At 40.7% G+C, this 19,567-nt stretch overlaps 2 long non-coding RNA genes across 2 annotated transcripts in view; one reads left to right on the plus strand and one right to left on the minus strand.

Annotated features, from left to right (window-relative positions):
• Positions 1–214: 214 nt before the first annotated feature.
• On the minus strand, positions 215–7,157 carry LOC139084870 (uncharacterized). The gene is made up of 3 exons (XR_011542722.1): positions 6,832–7,157; positions 3,516–3,643; positions 215–2,960 (listed from the first exon to the last, which is right to left on the minus strand). It is a non-coding gene; the product is annotated as an uncharacterized lncRNA (long non-coding RNA).
• Positions 7,158–7,245: 88 nt separating this feature from the next.
• LOC139084871 (uncharacterized) overlaps positions 7,246–19,567 on the plus strand; it is an 84,978-nt gene continuing 72,656 nt past the window's right edge. The window contains exons 1-2 of the long non-coding RNA XR_011542727.1: positions 7,246–7,366; positions 8,019–8,214. This is a non-coding gene — a long non-coding RNA (uncharacterized lncRNA). The remainder of the gene's footprint in view (positions 7,367–8,018; positions 8,215–19,567) is intronic.

Genomic DNA, 19,567 nt, shown 5'->3' on the forward strand with positions numbered 1-19,567 from the left:
AAAGCACATGCTGTTGGCTGCATGTATGGTCTCCATCTCTACAAACATGGCCCCTCATTCTTGAGGCCATTTCACAGGCAATGGTGTACGTAGCTGGACATAGTGTCTGGCTAGCATCCACAGGAGAAGTTATTTCTCCACCATGTTGTCAAATGCCCTTTGGCATTGGATCCTCCCTACTAGTTCCATCTACATGCCTCTATTCCAGAATCTCTTTTCTATTTTCTTTTAGTTTTGCTCATCTAGATCTTGACCAACCAGGCATTTGCACCACCCAATAGCCCATGTATATCCTTATATCAGGCCATATCTCCTCTCTGTGAATCAGGCCTGAGTTTCGCCCCAGGAGGCCACAGGTTTAAGTTATAAAAGGGGATCGTTGCAGCAGAGGTCATGGAGCTCTGAACCAATTGTTCATGTGATTTTCTGGGCCCTCTGAAGTGCCTGGGTCTGATTCTGACAGCACAATTTTCAACGTACAGTAGATTGCTGATGCTCCTGCCCAAAACGATGACTTGGTGGATCTGATGATACCAATTTTGTGATGAGTAGCTCTGGTCAAAGCATCACTTGATACCTAACGGTCAGGCTTTCAGTCTCAGGTAGTGCTCAGTAGCTTTCCAGGAAGTGGTTTTCAAATAGTGAGTAGTTTTCTCTTGAAGAAGTCCTGGCCTTTTTCTAGAACTTCAAAAGTCTATGTTGTGACTCTCCAACTGGGTTTTGCCAGAAACTACAAATAGAATCCTTATTAAAAAAACGGACAGTACTTGTCAGATTGAATGTGATCTTGCACCACAGCAGGAACCTAACTGGATAAGCCTCTCTTTATGAGATTCTCACTCAAAACTGTCAAGCTTCCAATTCACCTGATAAGTTGATGGGAACAATATTCCCAAGTGCAGAACATGCTTTTCAAAATCCATAGATGCCCACATATTGCTATGCCTCTTATGGTCGATAGTGCAAGATACAGTAATTTGACCTTAACTTTAGTGGGGGTGTTTTTGCAAGAACTTCCTCTACATTTCGAATAAGAGCCATTATTATAGCAAGGATCAAGTCTAAGTCTCTGAAACTGCCATCATTGTGTCTATGTTTTAAGGGATCATACCAGAAACATTACTACAGGGCCCCAGTTCCTTGCTAGGACATTACATTCTTAAACTCTAAGTAAAGAATCTCATCAATGTTTAATATTAATCAAATCCCACTTCCGTATTATATCAAAATTTTACTTTGAGTCATAATTTCTCTTCTGATGTTATATCAACAACCATACGTACTAACATACAAGCAAGTAAAAAATTGATGAAAAGAAACATAAGCAAATATTTATGCTGCAAATGTACTCATTATTTCATCTCAACATTTTATATAATATTAAAAAAATCCAAATTGGAATTAAAGTTAAAGAAAATATGGCATATCTGTTTTAATTCATACAAAATATCAATCATGTAGGGAAATTTATAAAGCAGAATTCATAATTACATATAGTCTATTATGAAATATAGAAAATTAAAATCTAATGTCTCAAAGCACAAATGTCAAAATGTTAATGGGCTATTTTTAGGTTTTTAGATTGTAATTTCTGCTTGCCATTGGCTTTTATTCATTCTGGGCATAAAATCTTTCTAGAAAAAAATTTAAAGATATATTAATATATAAACTGCAAATTCTTGCACAAATGCAATGCATTATGCTTTAAGGAGTTGAGCCTAAAATATTTTTGTTAAAATATGTCATACGCAAAAATTGTCCAAAGTGCCTCTTAAATCAGTTTGTATATAATAGGATGTATTAGTACACAACTAAAGAGAACAAATCTAAATCCACATGAAAAATACCAAAAATATTTGTTTCCTTCTCCTGATTAAAAAAACGGATTTGACATTTGGTTTCAGTACAACTTGATTTATATCCAGTTGCTGTCCATTAATTTCCTTTGTGCTTACTAACCTTAACATATTCTTTTACATACACTATTTGGTGGAAACTTTCCGCTACTATTAAATAAGTTCAGTAACTTGTCTGAAGAAATACAGCTTGATCAGAAGAAAGTGTAGATGGTGTTGTATTATTTGTTAAAAAAAAAGCTTTCAATAAAAATTTAATAGAGCATCAAGTTTATCAGTGATTGAATTAAGTGTTAAGAACTTTAAAATAATGTACCCATTTCTTTAGAAGAGTCCAGCATAAATATCATTAGATTATCTGCAAAGAAGACGCCCAGCTCCCAGCATTCCCGGTAACATCGAGCAGCAATTATTCCCCAGTGCTGGTGAGGGTTAGACTTTACTGCTTTCAATCGGCCTGTAGAAGAGTTTACTCTCTGGACTATCTTCTCCGTTATATTAGGCATGTGACAGTAATTTGAAAAGACGAAGTGAATATCTTATTGAATTTAACGTATGCTGTAACTGTTAAATTGGCTTTATAACATGGAAGGATTTTCTTAAAGTGATGGGTAAGTAACTGAAATGATCATAAAGATGAATGGAAGTGAGGTCAGGAAAGATAAAAGGAGTCAGACTGGTTGTGAAGATTCAAGGTGCGTGTGTGCTGGTACATGGCACAGATACAGCCACATCCATGAAGGCAAGAGCCAGATGAGCAACGGTTCAAGTGAAACTACTCCAAAGAGACTGGATTCAACAGGCCTCAGGAGGCTCAGATCAAGGTGTAGCAATGGCTCTTTGGAAGGTTGCTGGACAGCTGAAGACTGTTTTCCCAGGCCACACTGGATATTAAAGGGACTATACAAAGAGTAAAGAGGAGGTGGCTCCTGGAGTAAGGGAAGTTATCTCCGTTTACCTGGAACATTCCCCTGAGTGTTAGCATTTGTCAAACGTTGCTCACTCCTGGAAGACGCTGGAGTCTGTTCAGACACGACTGGACTCTGAGCTGATTCTCTCTCCTGAGGCAGCAGAGAAGGCCAGAGCCGAGGGAAAATTTAGGCACTGGGCAGTATTAAAGAAGCAGGGAAGAGATTAAAAGTGTTAAACTAACCAAACTCATTACTGCAGTCTAAGAAGAGCACAGAGCTTTCTCTCTGCCTTTCTCCCTCTCGCTCTCTTACTTTTTTTTTTTGCCAGAAACCATTTGAAAAGGAGAGGGAGAGATCCTCATGACTCAGCGAAATCGCCCTCTTAGCCATCTTATTTATATTCTATTCTCCATCAGTTTACACTGTTTAGAGTTTAGACCAGGGGTTGGCAAACTTTTTCTGTAAAGCATCAGACAGTATATATTTTAGATTTAACAGGCCAACACTGTTAAGCCTACTCAACTTCACATGTAACACAAAGGCAGCCATGACAGTACATAAATGAATGGGCGTGGCTGTGTTCCAATAAACTTTACATAAATGAGTGACAGGTTGGAGTTAGCTCAGGAACCATAGTTTGCAGAACCCTGGCTTAGACATGGAGACTGCATCAGTTAGGCACGCACCACACTGCCATGATAAAGAGATCCCCAGTACAGTAACTTATGCAAGATACGCATCCACTTACTTCAGTATCACTTTCCAGAGTTACACCATTCAGAGCTGGTCAAGAGGCCACACCATCGTCAAATCTGAGTCACTCACAGCTTCCCACTCCATCAGGTCTGGATTTGACTCCTCCTGGTCCAATGATTTCTAAATTAATAATATGAGTGCTTTGCATCTGATATATTATGGTGAGGAAAAAACAGGATAACCACCAAAACAGAGAAGCAAACAAAAATGTAAATAAAAATAAAACAAAACTCCTTCCCCTTTAGAAAAGAAAAGGCTTTGAAAGAGGTGTCATTGGTTGGTAACACACAGAGCAGAACCAGGGGGCCCTTCTGCCGTGGACGTGCAGTCAAGGTCTTTTTGGAGACCCTGGTTCTGCTCTCTGAAAGGAACTTTCGGATTCATTGTGCTTTGTAATCCTAGCCTTTCCATCTGGATAAATCTTCCTTTTCTGCTATTTCACATGTCACATATGAGTGGGACATTATATAGTGTGACCTCCTTTGCTGCATTATATGTGTTTCACACTTTTTCTTTGTGGGTTTGGGGCCCGAGATGATCTTAGAGGTGGAACTATTGGGCCTTATGTACCAAATTTCTGGTATAGTTGGCAATATAATTCTTTTGAAAAGTCAGAAACTTTCCAGGCCCTTTGCTTTCATTCAGTTCTTTGTGGATGTAACCGTAGCTCCAGATTTATTTGGACATAGGTTTTAAGCCAACATTGCTGCCATCTCTGTGTGTAACACCAGCACTACTAAGCACCCAGTGAAAGACGATCATCCTGTGGCTACATGTGTCTAAGTTCTCGTCTTTAGAATATCTGAGAACTGATGTGTGCCGCATGGGGAAATTGCCCTCAGGAGAACTGAATGTGTTCTCCTCTCATTCTTTCCTCCCCCTCCTGGGTGTGAGATGGGAATTGGACCTGCCCCCTTGGGTTCAGACACAAAAGCTATGCTTAGGGAGTGACCATGCCACCCCACCTGAGCTGAGAGAGGTAAATGGCTCTTTTGTTTAAGCCACTGAATTTTTAGGTCTGTCTTTAGAGCCAACAGCCTCTATCTTGACAGTAGAGACATAGTGCCTCTGGAAGTTGCTATGCAGTTTTATGAATCTTCAACCAATCAGTTGGTTCATAATCTGTTCGGTTAATATAAATAGAACTTAAAAGTGTATTAGTAATAATCCAGGGGTGCAGATGCCAATGGCCTCTGAATACAAGGGTCAGAAATACAGAGAAAACAACTGGTTTACTATATTTGCTTCCAATGTTTATAGCATAATCAATCAGCTGTGCTTCTGTTCCAAATGGCCTTTTTATATGTAGCACTCTGAATTTTCAACAAAATTCTTCTGAAAGCACTGTAATGAGCCATGAGTTTGTGCAAAATGTAAGTAATTCAATCCTCCTCTTTAAAACCACAGAAGGACTTGTATCCATCTACCTCTAATATTCTCCAAAGATTAATTGAAGCCATAAAGCACATACACAAGCACAGCATGAAAGAAACCTATGCTCAGGTTGTGTGCATGCAAATATCAGTATCTATTAAAATCATATCTTATTGGTGATGGCCATACTAATATTTGCAGCTAATTTTTTTTTTTTTTTTGAGGAAGATTAGCCCTGAGCTAACATCTGTCACCAATCCTCCTCTTTTTTGCTAAGGAAGACTGGCCCTGAGCTAACATCCATGCCCATCTTCCTCCACTCTTTATGTGGGACGCCTGCCATAGCATGGCTTGTCAAGAGGTGTGTAGGTCCGCACCTGGGACCCAAACCAGCGAACCAAGGGCAGCTGAAGCAGAACTTGTGAACTTAACCACTGTGCCACTGGGCCAGCCCTATTTGCAACTAATTTTATTGAGCATTTTCTATGCACCATATTCTGCAGGAAATAATTAGAAGATAATTTAGAAGGAAATGAGACTAGCTCAAGCTCACACAGCTAGAAAGAGGCAAAGCTGAGATTTAGATTTTTAACATTTTAGATGGGAAAAAATTCAGTTAAGTTGGCCAAGGTATTGACAACCACGATGCATAGAAGTGTTTTTGTCTTAAAATAATTTATCAAGATCACCTATTTCTTCATTCAGATCTGATGATTATAAGTTTATTAATACAGATGATCCAGTTTGAAGGATTTTTGTTCTCACCTGGATTCAGTTTTGCAGCTTGTCTGGGTATCAGATCTTAGTTTATATTTAAGATAGTGACTTTATTATTTCTGATTTTCCTCGTAAAATCTTTAGATTTAAATGTTGTAAGTGAGATATTGTGTTGATTGAAGAAGCAGTCAATAGTATCACTTCTCTACATCCTGAATCCTAGTCCCTCATGGCGACCGATAAGTTATGCTATATTTGGCCAAAGGATGTCCTTTAAAAACACCATGAGTCTGGGGCTGGCCCCGTGGCCGAGTGGTTGGGTTCGCGCTCTCTGCTGCAGGCGGCCCAGTGTTTCGTTAGTTCGAATCCTGGGCGCGGACATGGCACTGCTCATCAGACCACGCTGAGGCAGCGTCCCACATGCCACAACTAGAAGAACCCACAACGAAGAATACACAACTATGTACCGGGGGACTTTGGGGAGAAAAAGGAAAAAATAAAATCTTTAAAAAAAAAAAAAAACAATACCATGAGTCTGAGTGTGGTGGTGAGCAGAGCTGTGAGCACACAGATGTCAGCCTGGGTAATGATAGCACGAGAATGAAACAGAGCCCAGCCCTGAAATTCGTCAGGTGTAATCCAGTAAGTCAATGGGAGAGCTGCCTGATATGTGAGACCCTGTGTTCCGGGATAGTCACAAACCAAGTACATTCACCTGGTTGCCAGGAAAATTGGAAATGAAAGTAGATATCTAGAAAACTGAAAGGAGAAATTATTTACCTCTGAATTTAAGATTAAAAAAAGGAATTTTGCTATGCCTCAGTAACTGATCCGTGTCTCATTCATTCTCTGCTTTCTCTCTGAAACTTTCCACTTAGAGAAAGAATTTAGTGGAAGCTGTCAGAAACTGGGAAATTGCAGGTATATTTTTTGACTTAAAGCCTAAGTAGCAAATTCCATTGCAAAAGCACCCTCGCTGGGTGGAGGGAAAGGCTGACTCTTCTTGAAGTTTGGAGGAGTCCTAATTCTTGAGGGTATAAATTTGATTTTTTTCAAATAACTGTCTCCAACCATATTCTGATGGATCCTTCTTTTACACTGGGAACGCGTCGTGATATCTTGGTTCCATTCCAGAATTTCTGTCGTTTTGCATTAATAGAACAGCCTCATTTCAGCAGTTGTTTGGTTATTTTCATGTTAAAGATTTGGTTATTTACCTTTTTAAAGCTTTATTCTCACTCAGTTCAAAGTTTGCCCTTGCCCCCACGGCCGGGGCTCCCTGAGATAGGAAAGGCTCTGCTCTCCGGCTTGAGGACCCTTCCGCCCTTTCTCCTTTCTGTGCTCGAGGTCCAGGGTGGGGCCCAGGAAGAAGGGAGAGGGGCTAGGCAAGCCCAGGTCTTCTGACTTGCCAGCGAAGGCCTCCCCCGGATTTGGTCTGTTCTTACTCATCTTTAGCCCTCACTTACGTGGTGGCCTTCGCATGGCTATGTCCCCGGCGTATGCCACCAAGGTGGGCAGGCCTCTCCCTAGCTCATGGCTGCCCACAGCCCCTCCCCCTCTGGAAGCCCCGTGCTCTTTTTGTGAGGTCATAGGGACAGCTGAAGATTTTGTTGACCCTCACCTTGGGCCCCAGACACAGGGGGAATGACCCATTCTTTTTCCCCAGTTGTTACCCAAACCACGTCCCCTGCCAGCACTGTGGCACAGATGGCGTCAGCAGTCCTTCCTTGGTCAGAAATCCCAACATCAGAGGTAGACACTGCTCTTTAGTTTGAATATACGCTGTGCTTTTCTTCCCCACGGTAGGAGAGAAGAACTAACAAGTTATAAAAACCATGAGGCCAAACTCCCAGGATGTTCTCAGGAACAGCTTCTGCACCCTCTGCTCTTTGCTGGGTGCCAGGGGCCAGCAGGTTCTGAAGCTCAGTAAGCATCAGCTGGATTGCTGAGCTCACTTTTTCTAAGTACGTTTAGTCTTTGCAAGTGATCTTTTTGGGTTCTCTTGGCTTTAGCTTCTCACCCACGGACCCGCACTCTCTAAGAGGCAGATAACATTCTCAGCCATCTTCTTATATTAGCTTGAGGGCGGAGGCAGGAGCAAGGAGCTGAGTTTATAACCTCTTAATTAACTGAGGAAAATTGGCTAATCTCACCTGCTCGTGGCATTTTCAACTTAGACTGTTTGGTACAGAGTAATTTTATCCTCAGCTTCGGGCTATGGCATCAATTCTAGGACAACAGGAGAAATCCCATTTGATATTTTAGAAGTCCTCGTTAGTCACTTTGAGATAGAATACTGATATGACTCACTCATTCTATTAGCTATTACCGATGGCCCGAGGAAATAGATAGTTATTCTCTTGTACTAATGCCACGAAAGTAAAATCCTCTTGTTTCCCTACAGGGCATGCAGAGCTCCTTTTGATTAGGAGGGAGTGGAGACCTCTGCCCTCCGAATGGAGCTAATGGAAGAGGAAGGTAGCAGTACAAATCACTTCCCTGAGTACAAAGGGAAGGTGTGATTCTTCTGACAGCTGAGAGACTGGATTCTTAAAATGGAGTCATCAAATGTCAACACTGCAAGGGACATTGGAGACCATGTAAGTCAAGTCTGATTTTACACTGGAGAAAACCAGGGTCCAGCCTGGAGGAGGGGGCACTGAAGGGCCCTCAGCTATTCTGAAAAGTTGAGAGCTAGAGACCAGATTACTTGACAACAAATGATTTCCATAGAAATTCTAAAGTTGTTTTGTCAACCTGTTTGAACACAGAGAGATAGGACTGTGCACGCTTCACTGGAATAAAACATTCATAGTTATGATAAGAAAAAGATGAAAGCACTTGTTGGCGTCAGCACTGACTACCTTTCAGTGCAACTGTCAGGATGAAACAAGTGTCGGATCCATCCCCTGCCTGGCCTTTCAGGCACACCGATGGGGCTTCATAGAATCACTCAGAGGTATGTGTCATGGATATCCCAGATGGAAAACAGCGTGAGATTTTCACTTCCAGAATACACGTGCCCAGTACTACCCATACCCACTGAGCACCATGGTCAAAGACACTAAAAGAATTGCAGTGAGAGAAAACAGCTGCCTAATTGAGATACAACCCAGCACCAGCAAAGCTTTAAATTACAGCGATCAGGATAAAAGACAACTTATAGTCTTTGTAAAATGAAGGCATATGTTAATTTTTCTTAAAGCATAAATTTGAAATCATCCTAATTAAACAATTTGGCATAACTTAGATTTACTTTCTCTTCTTATCCTTCACATTTTTCCCATAAGGAATAAACCTCATCCAGAATTAGTATCAATGTATATTTAAGGACTTGGAAATAATAATTTAGTCATGCATCCTGTCATGAAAAATGGCTAACTTTAAGATGGCACTTTTTATATTGGTTGTAGTCTGCTTCCAGTAATAAAAACTGTGTTCTAATGAGCTGACATTTCCATCGCCCTGAAGAGGTTCTGTAATTAGGCATCTAAAAACAGTGGCACAGTTAGGCAGTTGTAGTTATTTTTAATTGCTTTATTCCTAATGAGGAAGCATTTTGGATTCACTTGCAGCATTTTTAGTGGGTGAAGAAAACATCTTGATAAAAATAATGTTCTCAAATATTTGCCTCTGTGCCCAAATAAGTAAAAGGACATTTTTTATTTCTTTTTATTTTATTAACCAAAGGTATTCTGCAACCTTCACTTGGCTACTCAATAAAATTATCTAAAAGTGGGAACTGCTCAACTCTTTTCACAATGTGAGTAAGATCACCGGCAGCATTTTGGATGACTCCATCATTGACGAGAAAGGCAGGAGGCCACATTCATTTTGGGTGAAGTGGGATGAGCAATTAGTCACCCAAGTTCAGGAGTATGTTTTTTTTTTTAAGAAGATTGGCCGTGAGCTAACATATGTTACCAATCTTCCTCTTTTTTTTCCTTCTCCCCAAAGCCCCAGCACATAGTTGTATGTGCTAGTTGAAGATCATTCCAGTTCTTCCATGTGGGATGCCACCACAGTGTGGCTTGAAGAGCGGTGTGTAGGTCCGTGCCCCATATCAGAACCAGTGTACCCTAGGCTGCCCAAGCAGAGTGAAAACTTAACCACTCAGCCATGCGGCCAGCACCACAAGCTCAAGAATACTCTGCATAGCTTTTATGTCTGAAGATGGTACACTTAAGTCTTATTTACCTTTACATTAAATTATAAAAAACTACTAAAACTACACGTAGATTCAAGAAGCCTTGTAAATGACCTCCAATTATCATTGAGCCCCTGAATTTGTTTCTCAGTAGCAAATCCACTTAAATTCTTCTGAGCAGGGCACTTCTTCGGGCTCTCAGTTTCCTGGTTCCCCCTCCAATGTCCTCTGTTGGAATGCCTGCTTGAAAGCCAGGGGGAGTCTCTCAATCGCCCTAAGACCACCACCAGCATGAATGCCAAGGTGGTGTAAGCTTTGCACAAAGGTGGGAGAATGGATCTCTTCTGAATTTTGTCACCTGCGGTCCAGAAGTAGCACCTCCGTGCAAGGGGTTCTGTATTAGTCAGGATTCTCCAGCGAAACTGCACCAATAGGAGTTATATGTATGTATATGAGATTTACTAGAAGGAATGACAAGCAGACATAAGGAATTGGCACACACCATTATGGAAGTCAGGAAGTCCATCACTCTGCAGTGTAAGGCCTAAGAACTGGGAGAGCTGACAGTGTAAGTTCCAATCTGAGTCTAATGGCAGGAAACCAATGTCCCAGCTTCAAGACCTTCAAGCAGAAAGAGCTAACTGAGTCTTTCTCAGCCTGTGGTCTATTCAGGCCTTCAGCGGAGTGGGTGAGGCCTGTCCGCACTGGAGAGCATAATCTGATTTACTCAGTTTACAAATTCAAAAGTTAATCTCATCCAGAAAACTCCTCACAGACCAATTCAGAATAATGTTTCACCAAATTTCTGAACGCCTGTGGCCCAGCCAAGCGGACATATAAAATTAACTGTCCCTCTTACCTTGAGTTGCTGGCCTTCTGCTTCCTATATCATTTTAGCAACTTCCTGGACCTCAACTTCCTACACCTTCATGAGAACAAGAAACTTCTTCCTTTTTTCTAGGCATGGAGAAATCTTCATACTTTCATTAGGTGGGAAATTATTTTCTTTCCTTAAGAAGCACTCACTATAGGATTCAATTCTTGCTACCGAGCACGGGCTGGCTCTGCTCACCACAATCTGAGTTAGAGTTTGAGGAGGGAAGTTTAATTAGATTAGCCATCTAATCAGAAGACGGGTGACTAGCGTCTCAAAAGCCCATCTTCCAGGATTACAGGATCTTGAGGGAGTTATATAGGGAAAATGGGCAGTAAGGAGGGGTCCAGGGCTGTTATGCTCCAGGCATGCCGGGCTCCAGGCGTCACGTTGTTCCATTCTTCTGTCAGCTGTGATGGATCCCTTGTAGGTGTGCTTCCTGCCTGTGATCTGCCTGTTCCTGGAGAGAAACTCATAGAACAAAGTTTTAATTTATCAAGCTTTCGGGGAGCACATACATAAGCAGAGGCCATCAATCAGGAGAGTATGTGAATTTTTTAGAGTATGTGCAGAGCAGCCGGTAGTTGCACAGAGGAGGGGCTGGGGCCTCACTTATGCTCCCTTATATTCTGTTTATAACTTATAAGTATGTGACCACGTCCCACAGAGGTAGCTTGACTCTGGAAGCCAGACTTCTCAAACTTAATTTTTTATCTCTAAAAGACCCAAATATGGTTTTCTTAGAAGAAAAGGAACAATTGTACCTCAAGGTACAATAATGCCTCATCTCCTTCAAGTAGATTTGAAATGGAAGTTTTTGCCTCGTGGAGACCACATATTCTAGGACCCAGAATTCAGGTACGAAGACACGAAGACTTCATTTAAATATGGATTCTTCGAGAAGAAAGGTCCCCCGTGGTATGTCCTGGGAATGGAAACTCGGCCCTCTTGGAGACAAGAGCAGGGGAAAATTTATTTCCCTCCTAAAAAATTGATGCAGACGTTCATGATATTATCCTGCTAAAATATCTTCAGATTATGACTTTCATATATATAACTTTTTAATTTTGAATTCTATGGTGTCCTGAAGTCATACATAAATTTTTTAAAACAGAACAAAATAATTAAGAAAATGAAACATAATAAGATTTGCTTCCCCCTGGTAATATCTGCTGTCTTTGTTAATCAACTCCAGAGGCAAAGCTGGGATTCAGTCTTTATTTCTGGGCAGTCCATTTCTTAGATGATTGTTAATGTCTTATTGTCTCCTCCCTATGGTTTCCATTTTAAATTAAGGTTGCTTCCCTAGATGGCTTTTCTTGCAGAATTTTCTTTATATGATCACAGATACTCATAAAACCAGTCCAATGCCGATTAAACCGTAACAAATTTGTGCAAAATGCTATTCAAAAAATTATGTTATGCTTGCCAGACTATTTCCTTAAACTTTGGGAAAATGTACACAAGAAAAGGACCTAACAAATCATTTCCTTTAGGTTCTTTACGTTATAAATTAGGAAACTGTAGCAGAGGGGCACCTAAGAAATATTCCTAAGCTGCCCAGAGATCGTAGAACTGTGGCTCAATCCTGAAAGTTCTGGCCCCAGGACTGCAGTCTTTCCCAGGAAATATGATATCGGAGTATCCAGAGCTTATAAAACTTGCAAAGGGAAAAGAGTTATAGTTAATAAATGTGGTATAGATAGAATCGCAAAAGATGAAATCCTCCATTTCGTTGAGCTTGAAAAATATGTAAAAAGACCAACCCTTCGCTCATTTTAAATACAGAAACAGCTTAATTTCAAATATTGGTTAAGCATTACTAAAATATTCTAAAGCATGATTTCTGTCAATGTGGCATGCATAACTAAAGAAAAAAATTCTAGCAATCACCGTAAATATGCTGAAATAAATGCATTCTTAATTATAAAATTGATAAATTGGAAAAACAAAAAGAGGTGAACTGGATTGTTCAATGACAAAAGTTCAGATTTCTATTAAAAACCTCAATCCCTCAAACATATATATAGGTTTAATTTGCTGCAATTAACTCCAAATTCAGACATATAAAGACAGGGATGTGCTTTAGGGTGTAAGGAAGGCACCCCAGTTTATTTTTAATAGCTGGCAAATTGACGGATGGAATTGCTTCCCATACATCCCATCTCTCTGGAACAAAAGTGAACAAACCCAAGACAAAATAAATCTTGTGGTGAAGAGAATGAGAAGGTGTTACATTAATGGTCTAAAGTCTTCAACAAATTTATGAAAAACAGCCAGTTGATGGGAGCTAGTTGACAGACAAAGTGAAGGACAGAGGACCCTAGGCTAGACTATGGTAGGAAAAGACAGAGGCAGAGGAAGTGGGGGCCATTTTGCCGGACAGAACCCCAACAATTTAGCATACACATGTGCACACACTGGCAACCACACATAGTCACAAACACACACCACATTTTAAAGAATATCAGTTATCTAAGATTGTAACCCTATGGATTATTTCTGCATTTGATACGTCTTTACTCTGTGCCTGGTCTTTTTCAGTCGTTACTTCCCAATATTGACTTTCCAATTTTGATGCATCTTTCTGGAATCTAACAACATACAAGGAATCAAATATTTTATTCAGAAAAAAAATCATGATTACTTTTCTGAATACTTGCATATCTGAAAATACCTTTTTGTCTGTTCACACATAAACTACTTTGCAGCTTCCATTCCAGCCTAAGCTTTCTAAATATTAGAGTTTGTTCTATTTTCTTCCTGTCATAAAGAAGTCTTCAATCTGTTTGACTTTTATTCTTTTCCAGGTAAGATATTTTGTTTGGTACCTTTGTATGTTCATTTTTCTTTGCATGCTTCAAGGATTATCAGGTAATTTCTTTGTTTCTGAAAGTTAAATATGTGTGTAATCATGGATCTTTTTTTTTTTAAAGATTTTGTTTTTTTCCTTTTTCTCACCAAAGCCCCTCAGTACATAGTTGTATATTCTTCCTTGTGGGTCCTTCTAGTTGTGGCATGTGGGACGCTGCCTCAGCGTGGTTTGATGAGCAGTGCCATGTCCGCTCCCAGGATTCGAACCAACGAAACACTGGGCCGCCTGCAGTGGAGCGTGCGAACTTAACCACTCGGCCACAGGGCCAGCCCCAATCATGGATCTTTTTTAATAAAATTTACTTCTAACGTTATGCGCTGGTTTCAGACATGGTTTCTCTTTTCTTTTCTTTCCTTTTTTTTTTTGATAAGGAAAGCTTTAACCTATCATGTCTTAAATTGTTTCATTTATTTGATTCTCTCTTCTGAGACATCAAATATTCTGTTTTAAAATATAAAACTGGCCCTTATATATTATCTCTTTTCCAATGAATTCTACCTTTTTAAGCTTTTTCTGTCTTTTCTAGGAGTGTTTATCAAGTCTATCCTCCGCTTACCTGTTTCATTTTGTGCTATGTCAAATATTATATTCACCTTACCATAATGCAGGCTATACTAATCTTGACATTTCAAACACTCACAATGTCTCCTTTTTTTTTTTTTGTAAAAATGCTGTTCTCTTATTTCTTATTCAGAACCAGAGGTTATGTTTTTTCGCTATCATTGTTTCTTAGACTTCTCTGGTATCAGTACAAAAGAAAGACCAAAGACAGTTTGATTCTTCAAAAAAATCAGAGAAAATTGTCTAATAAAGAAGAGGAAACATTCTTCTAAATCATCTAAGGGCCCTAGTGGAGAGTTACGGAGCTGGAAATGAGAGGAGAAAGAGGACACAGTAGGAGAAGCGGTAGATGGAAAGTTCTAGCTCTGTGTTTGATGTAGCAGTCCCCATGATAGTCAACTTCCATATGCCCAAATGAAAGGAACATATGTGTTGGGCTTTCTGAGGGCTCACTGTCACCCTCCTCCATTCCCTCCCCATACACTTACCTTCCAAGTTACAGAATTTATTATCCACGATTTAGAAGACTTAAGTTATAGCATAGAGTATTTCCCAACTCCTTCCTAAACCCTCAGTTTTCTTTCCCAGCATAGAGAACTCACATAAATCCTGGTAGGGAATGAAGAGAGGTGATGTAAGTACTTTTTCTCATGTTACCATCTTATGTAAAATCTACTTCTTCTGGGGCCGGCCCAGTGGCGCAGTGGTTAAGTTTGCTCGTTCTGCTTCTCCGCAGCCTGGGATTCGCCGGTTCAGATCCCAGGTGCGGACGTGGCACTGCTTGGCACACCATGCTGTGGTAGGCATCCCACATATAAAGTAGAGGAAGATGACCACGGATGTTAGCTCAGGGCCAGGCTTCCTCAGCAAAAAGAGGAGGACTGACAGTAGTTAGCTCAGGGCTATTCTTCCTCAAAAAAAAAAAAAAAGAAAGAATCTGCTTCTTTTAAGACAAATGATAAACCAGTTTTTTGGGGGAGGGGTCACACAAAAAGTAGGCTAACAATTCAAGTTTAGAGTCTCAAAATACTGTGGAGCAAGCCACATGAGTAAAGTTTGTGTTAATCTTTCTCTGTGTGTGGCTATTTATCAGCACGGCTGTGTGAATACAATGAGCAATCAGCTTCTGCGATGGTGGCCTGCTGAAGAGATGACTCATTTGTAAATACCGCAAGCAATTGTTACAACACTGGTGAAGTAGCGTTGGCCCTTTTTGCCAGTCAAGTCTAAAAATATCTCTGCATTCTGGAGAATGAGTCTTCTGAACACATCATCATGGAATGTTGACAGAAGATCCAGATTGGGCCCCAAACCGTATGGAATACAAATGAAGGATTTCCTATCTGGTTGTGCGGGGAAGAAAAACAGTGCTTTGTATAATGCATATCAATGAATCAAAAGGCTGAAAACATGAAACAACTTGAACTAGTTTAGTGCCGAATCAGATTGTGGCAACACTGAATACAGTGAGACAAGCATGCTTAATTAGAAAACTAATGTCATGAATTTGAGGCTGGAGGCAACAAATGCACGACTTGAGAATTCTTGGATTCCACTGCTGGTATGTGGGTGGCCTGGCAATTCATATTTATATGGGGATATGAATTTACATTCTCAATATTTACTAGTTACTGATTATTTCCTATTTAATTTCTATTAAAATATGCTTTTGGCTGAAATTAGCGCTATTCCATTTGTAAAGATATACTACAAATGCACTAATTCCAATATATGATTTGATTATATATAAAAATGCACTGGTGTAGCTTTGAGGGTTTTCTGTTATTTGTTGTTTTGTGAAGACATTACTCACTCAGTGTTAGGAGTTATACTTTAAGAACTGTATTAGTCAAGGTTCTCTAGAGAAACAGAACCAATAGGCTATATATAGATATAGAGAGATTTCTTATGAGGCATTGGCTCATGTGATTATGGAGGCTGAGAAGTCCCATAATCTGCTGTCTGCCAGCTGGAGGCCCAGGGAAGCTGGTGGAGTAGATTCAGTCCAAACTCAAAGGCCTGAGAATAGGGGGCCAATGGTGTTAGAATCAGTCTGAGTCCAAAGGCCTGCAAATCAGGAACACAGTTGTCCAAGGGCAGGAGAAGATGGATGTCGTAGGTCAAGTAGAGAGAGCAAATTTGCCCTTCCTCTGCCTTTTGGTTCTATTCTGCCCTCAGTGGATTGAATGATACCCACCCGTATTGGTGAAGGTGATCTTTAAAATCTACCAATTGAAATGTTAATCTCTTCCAGAAAAACCCTCACAGACACACCCAGAAATAATGGTTTACCAGCTCTCTGGGCATCCCTTAGCCCAGTCAAGCTGACGTATAAAATTAACCATCACAGAAATGGAGAGGTTAAGAAAGTGTGTCATTTTGTTGTTACTCATTCTGAATTAGTCACTACTCATACATATTACTCATACAACACATTGCTTCTTCCTTATGCTTATCATTTTGAAGGGTCTGGCTCTCAGCTAGCAGTGCGGGTACAAGGAGGAGGAAGAGAAGGAAGAGCAGGAATGAGAGCAGAAATACCCTTGGGAATATCTTATATGAATCGACCACTTATCAGTGTCAGAGCAGATGCTGGATGATGTCTATTGACTGTCTTCTTTAGTCTCCAAAAACCCCTACCATTTTTAGAAAATTTTTGAGTGAGTTTTAGAGACACAATTAGCCCTAAATCCAGAGTTTTGTCTTTAGCCAGTTTGCTATCCTCATGGGTAGACTTCCCACACTGAGAGAACCGCTTGAACTGCACAACCATGTCTATGTGTTGTCTACTGTTAACTTAGTTGTTCATTTATTTAAAACACGTATACTAAATTCCATCCACATGCCAGACCTGTGCTAGACCTGAGGATGAATACAGGGTCCCAGATAGAGCAGTATCTATCTTCATGGAGCTTGAGGGCCATTATATTTAATTTCAGATTATCCATCGTTTGGTTATCTTCTTTTTACTATATCTACCAATTTATTCAAAAAATGTTATTAAACATCTATCACGTTTCAAGTACAATGCTAGAGAAATAAAGTACAAGGCAAAGTTCCTTTTGCTCAAGAATTTCAAAGCCGCTGATGCAGATAGACAAACTGACAATTATTTAAAATAATGCAATGTGTGCTATGACGGGGGATGCAAAGTCTAGCAGAGGAAGTCCTGACAGGGCTCAGGGTAGGTCACTGGAAGGAAGAGAAAAGATTGCTGAGGCCTGAATGGTGACTAGGAGTTAGTCACACTAGTCTGGGAGAGGTCAGGACTGGGAGGACGTTTCAGGTGGAAGCAATGACATGTGCAGCTAGATGGAGACAAGAGAGAGAGGGGCGGCTGGAATGATCTGGCTTGCTGGAGGACGTGTGCGGGAGATGTTCCGGTCTTGAAGAGATGTTGCCCTACAATGAGGAATTTGTCCTTGGAACGGCAGGAGCAATTGATTTATATTACTAAGGGGACAGATCTGATCATTGAAGCCACAGAGGAGATTGGATTATATGCAAGGGATGAGGTATGCGTGGAGGACAGACTGGAGTTCTAGAGACAGGGAAGGGACCTATTGTAATTAGACCAAGTGAAAGAGGACAAGGGTTTAAAGACACTTCCATTAATTTATCATTCACGCCATTTCTCTGGCCCAGAATGGACGTGGATAAACAGTCTGGCGTGGAAATAAATCAAGCAAATGTTGAAACTGCATCTGGCAATGCTGATTACATTTATCCAGTTGAATTTATATGTGCACAGTGTTGCCCTATTGTTTTCTGCTTTAAAAAAAGAAACCATTAGATCAGTCATTTATTTTATTACACATCTTTGATGTGATAAATAGTATCTTATGGATGATTTCTTTTGGAATAGAAAAAAAAAAAACCAAAACTTTTTTGAAATAGTTCTAACGCATGTGTTGGTAAATTTCTAACAGCTAAAGCTTTGTGTTGAATTAAAATATCAAGGGATAATTTGTACACTAAGGTTTGAAATATGTTGAAATATCACATCTTATTTGAAAAGATTTATGGAAAATTGCATATTTAGAGTAGCTTTATGAAATCATTCCATTATTCTGCATTTAATAATTTCACTTCTATGATTTTCTTTATTCAAAAGTTAGAAATCCTGATCAAAGCCTATTTGTTCTAGCAAATATCAGATACGCACACGATCAAAACCCTGCATCATCATTAACTGAGGATTCTCTCTGTGACAGCCCTGAGGGAAACAAATAGGCCAAATCTTTTCCTCCTGGAGCTCACATGTGGAGCTGAAAGTGTGAAATGAGACAACAGAAAGGAAATCAGACAACAAACAAACAAACAAGAACTAAGAGAAGAAACTCTCAGATCAGGACAAGCGCTGTTCAGAAAATAAAGCAGGTTTATACTCAGCGAGTGGCAGGTTTGGGAGGTTTAGATGGGGCGTGCAGGAGCCTTCCTGGAGGAAGCGCTGTTGAAGCTGAGAAGTGAATGACAGGGAGGTGGCCATGCCTGGGTCTGAAGGAGAATGTTCCAGGCAGAGAGGATGCTCATGGCCCTTTGCAGAACTGAAAGAAAGCCAATGTGGCTGGAGCAGAGAAAGCAAGAGAGAACATAGGTGGGAAGGTGTGAGGCAGGTGAGATGGGAGTGAGTGGAGACGAGAGAGAAGACTGGACGACGGCTGATTTTACTCTAACCGCCCTGGGGAATCATCCGCGAGGGGAGATGTGGTGCAGTGCGGCGCCTCCATTTCTCCAGATCTGCACACGAGTCTCCACGCCAGCCTTCGGGTGGAACCGGTAGGAAGCAGTGAGCAAATCCAGAAGCGCTAAGTCCCTCTCATGACTAAAGGGCATTTACTGTGGCCTGCCGTTTGGGCCGCTGCCAAACATTTTGCTCCAAATAGTTTCAATTTATATATATAAACTTATTAAAACATATATGGGTGTGTTATGTGTATATAAACATATATATGTATTTCCAAGTTATTTTCAACGTGGCGATTTTTATCCTTAATTGCTTTATCCCTAAAACAACTCTCAAATTCTATTATTCCTATACATTTTCACTGGAGTCTCCCCATGAGCTCAGGACTCTACAGCACTCCACTCTGCCTGCTTAGGTGGAGAGGGGAAGGAAATTCTTGTGGCTGCCCTTTCACATTCTCCCCTGCAGCTGTGCTTGTCCCCTGTCAAAGGATAATATCATTTCCCTTTTTAACAGCCAGAGGAGCTCACATGAGAGGTGAGAAACAGGCCACACAAATCCCATTAAGGTCCTCACAGCGCTGAGGGTGGCTCTCATTCCTCCTCCCAGGACACCCTCCTGCACGTACAATCTTGTATTTGACACAAACAATAATACAACTGCGGCTGTGCCTTCGGCAGCCGGAAGGAGACCAAAACCGTCTAGTTCTACCATCAAGGGTGCAACTGGCCCCTCATGTTACTCCTCGCGGCATCTACTACCCAACCCTGGGAGTTCTCTCTTGCCCTCCGTGGGACAAAGGAGCAGCA

The sequence above is a fragment of the Equus przewalskii genome, chromosome 1 (assembly GCF_037783145.1).
Source record: "Equus przewalskii isolate Varuska chromosome 1, EquPr2, whole genome shotgun sequence".
Taxonomy (NCBI): domain Eukaryota; kingdom Metazoa; phylum Chordata; class Mammalia; order Perissodactyla; family Equidae; genus Equus; species Equus przewalskii.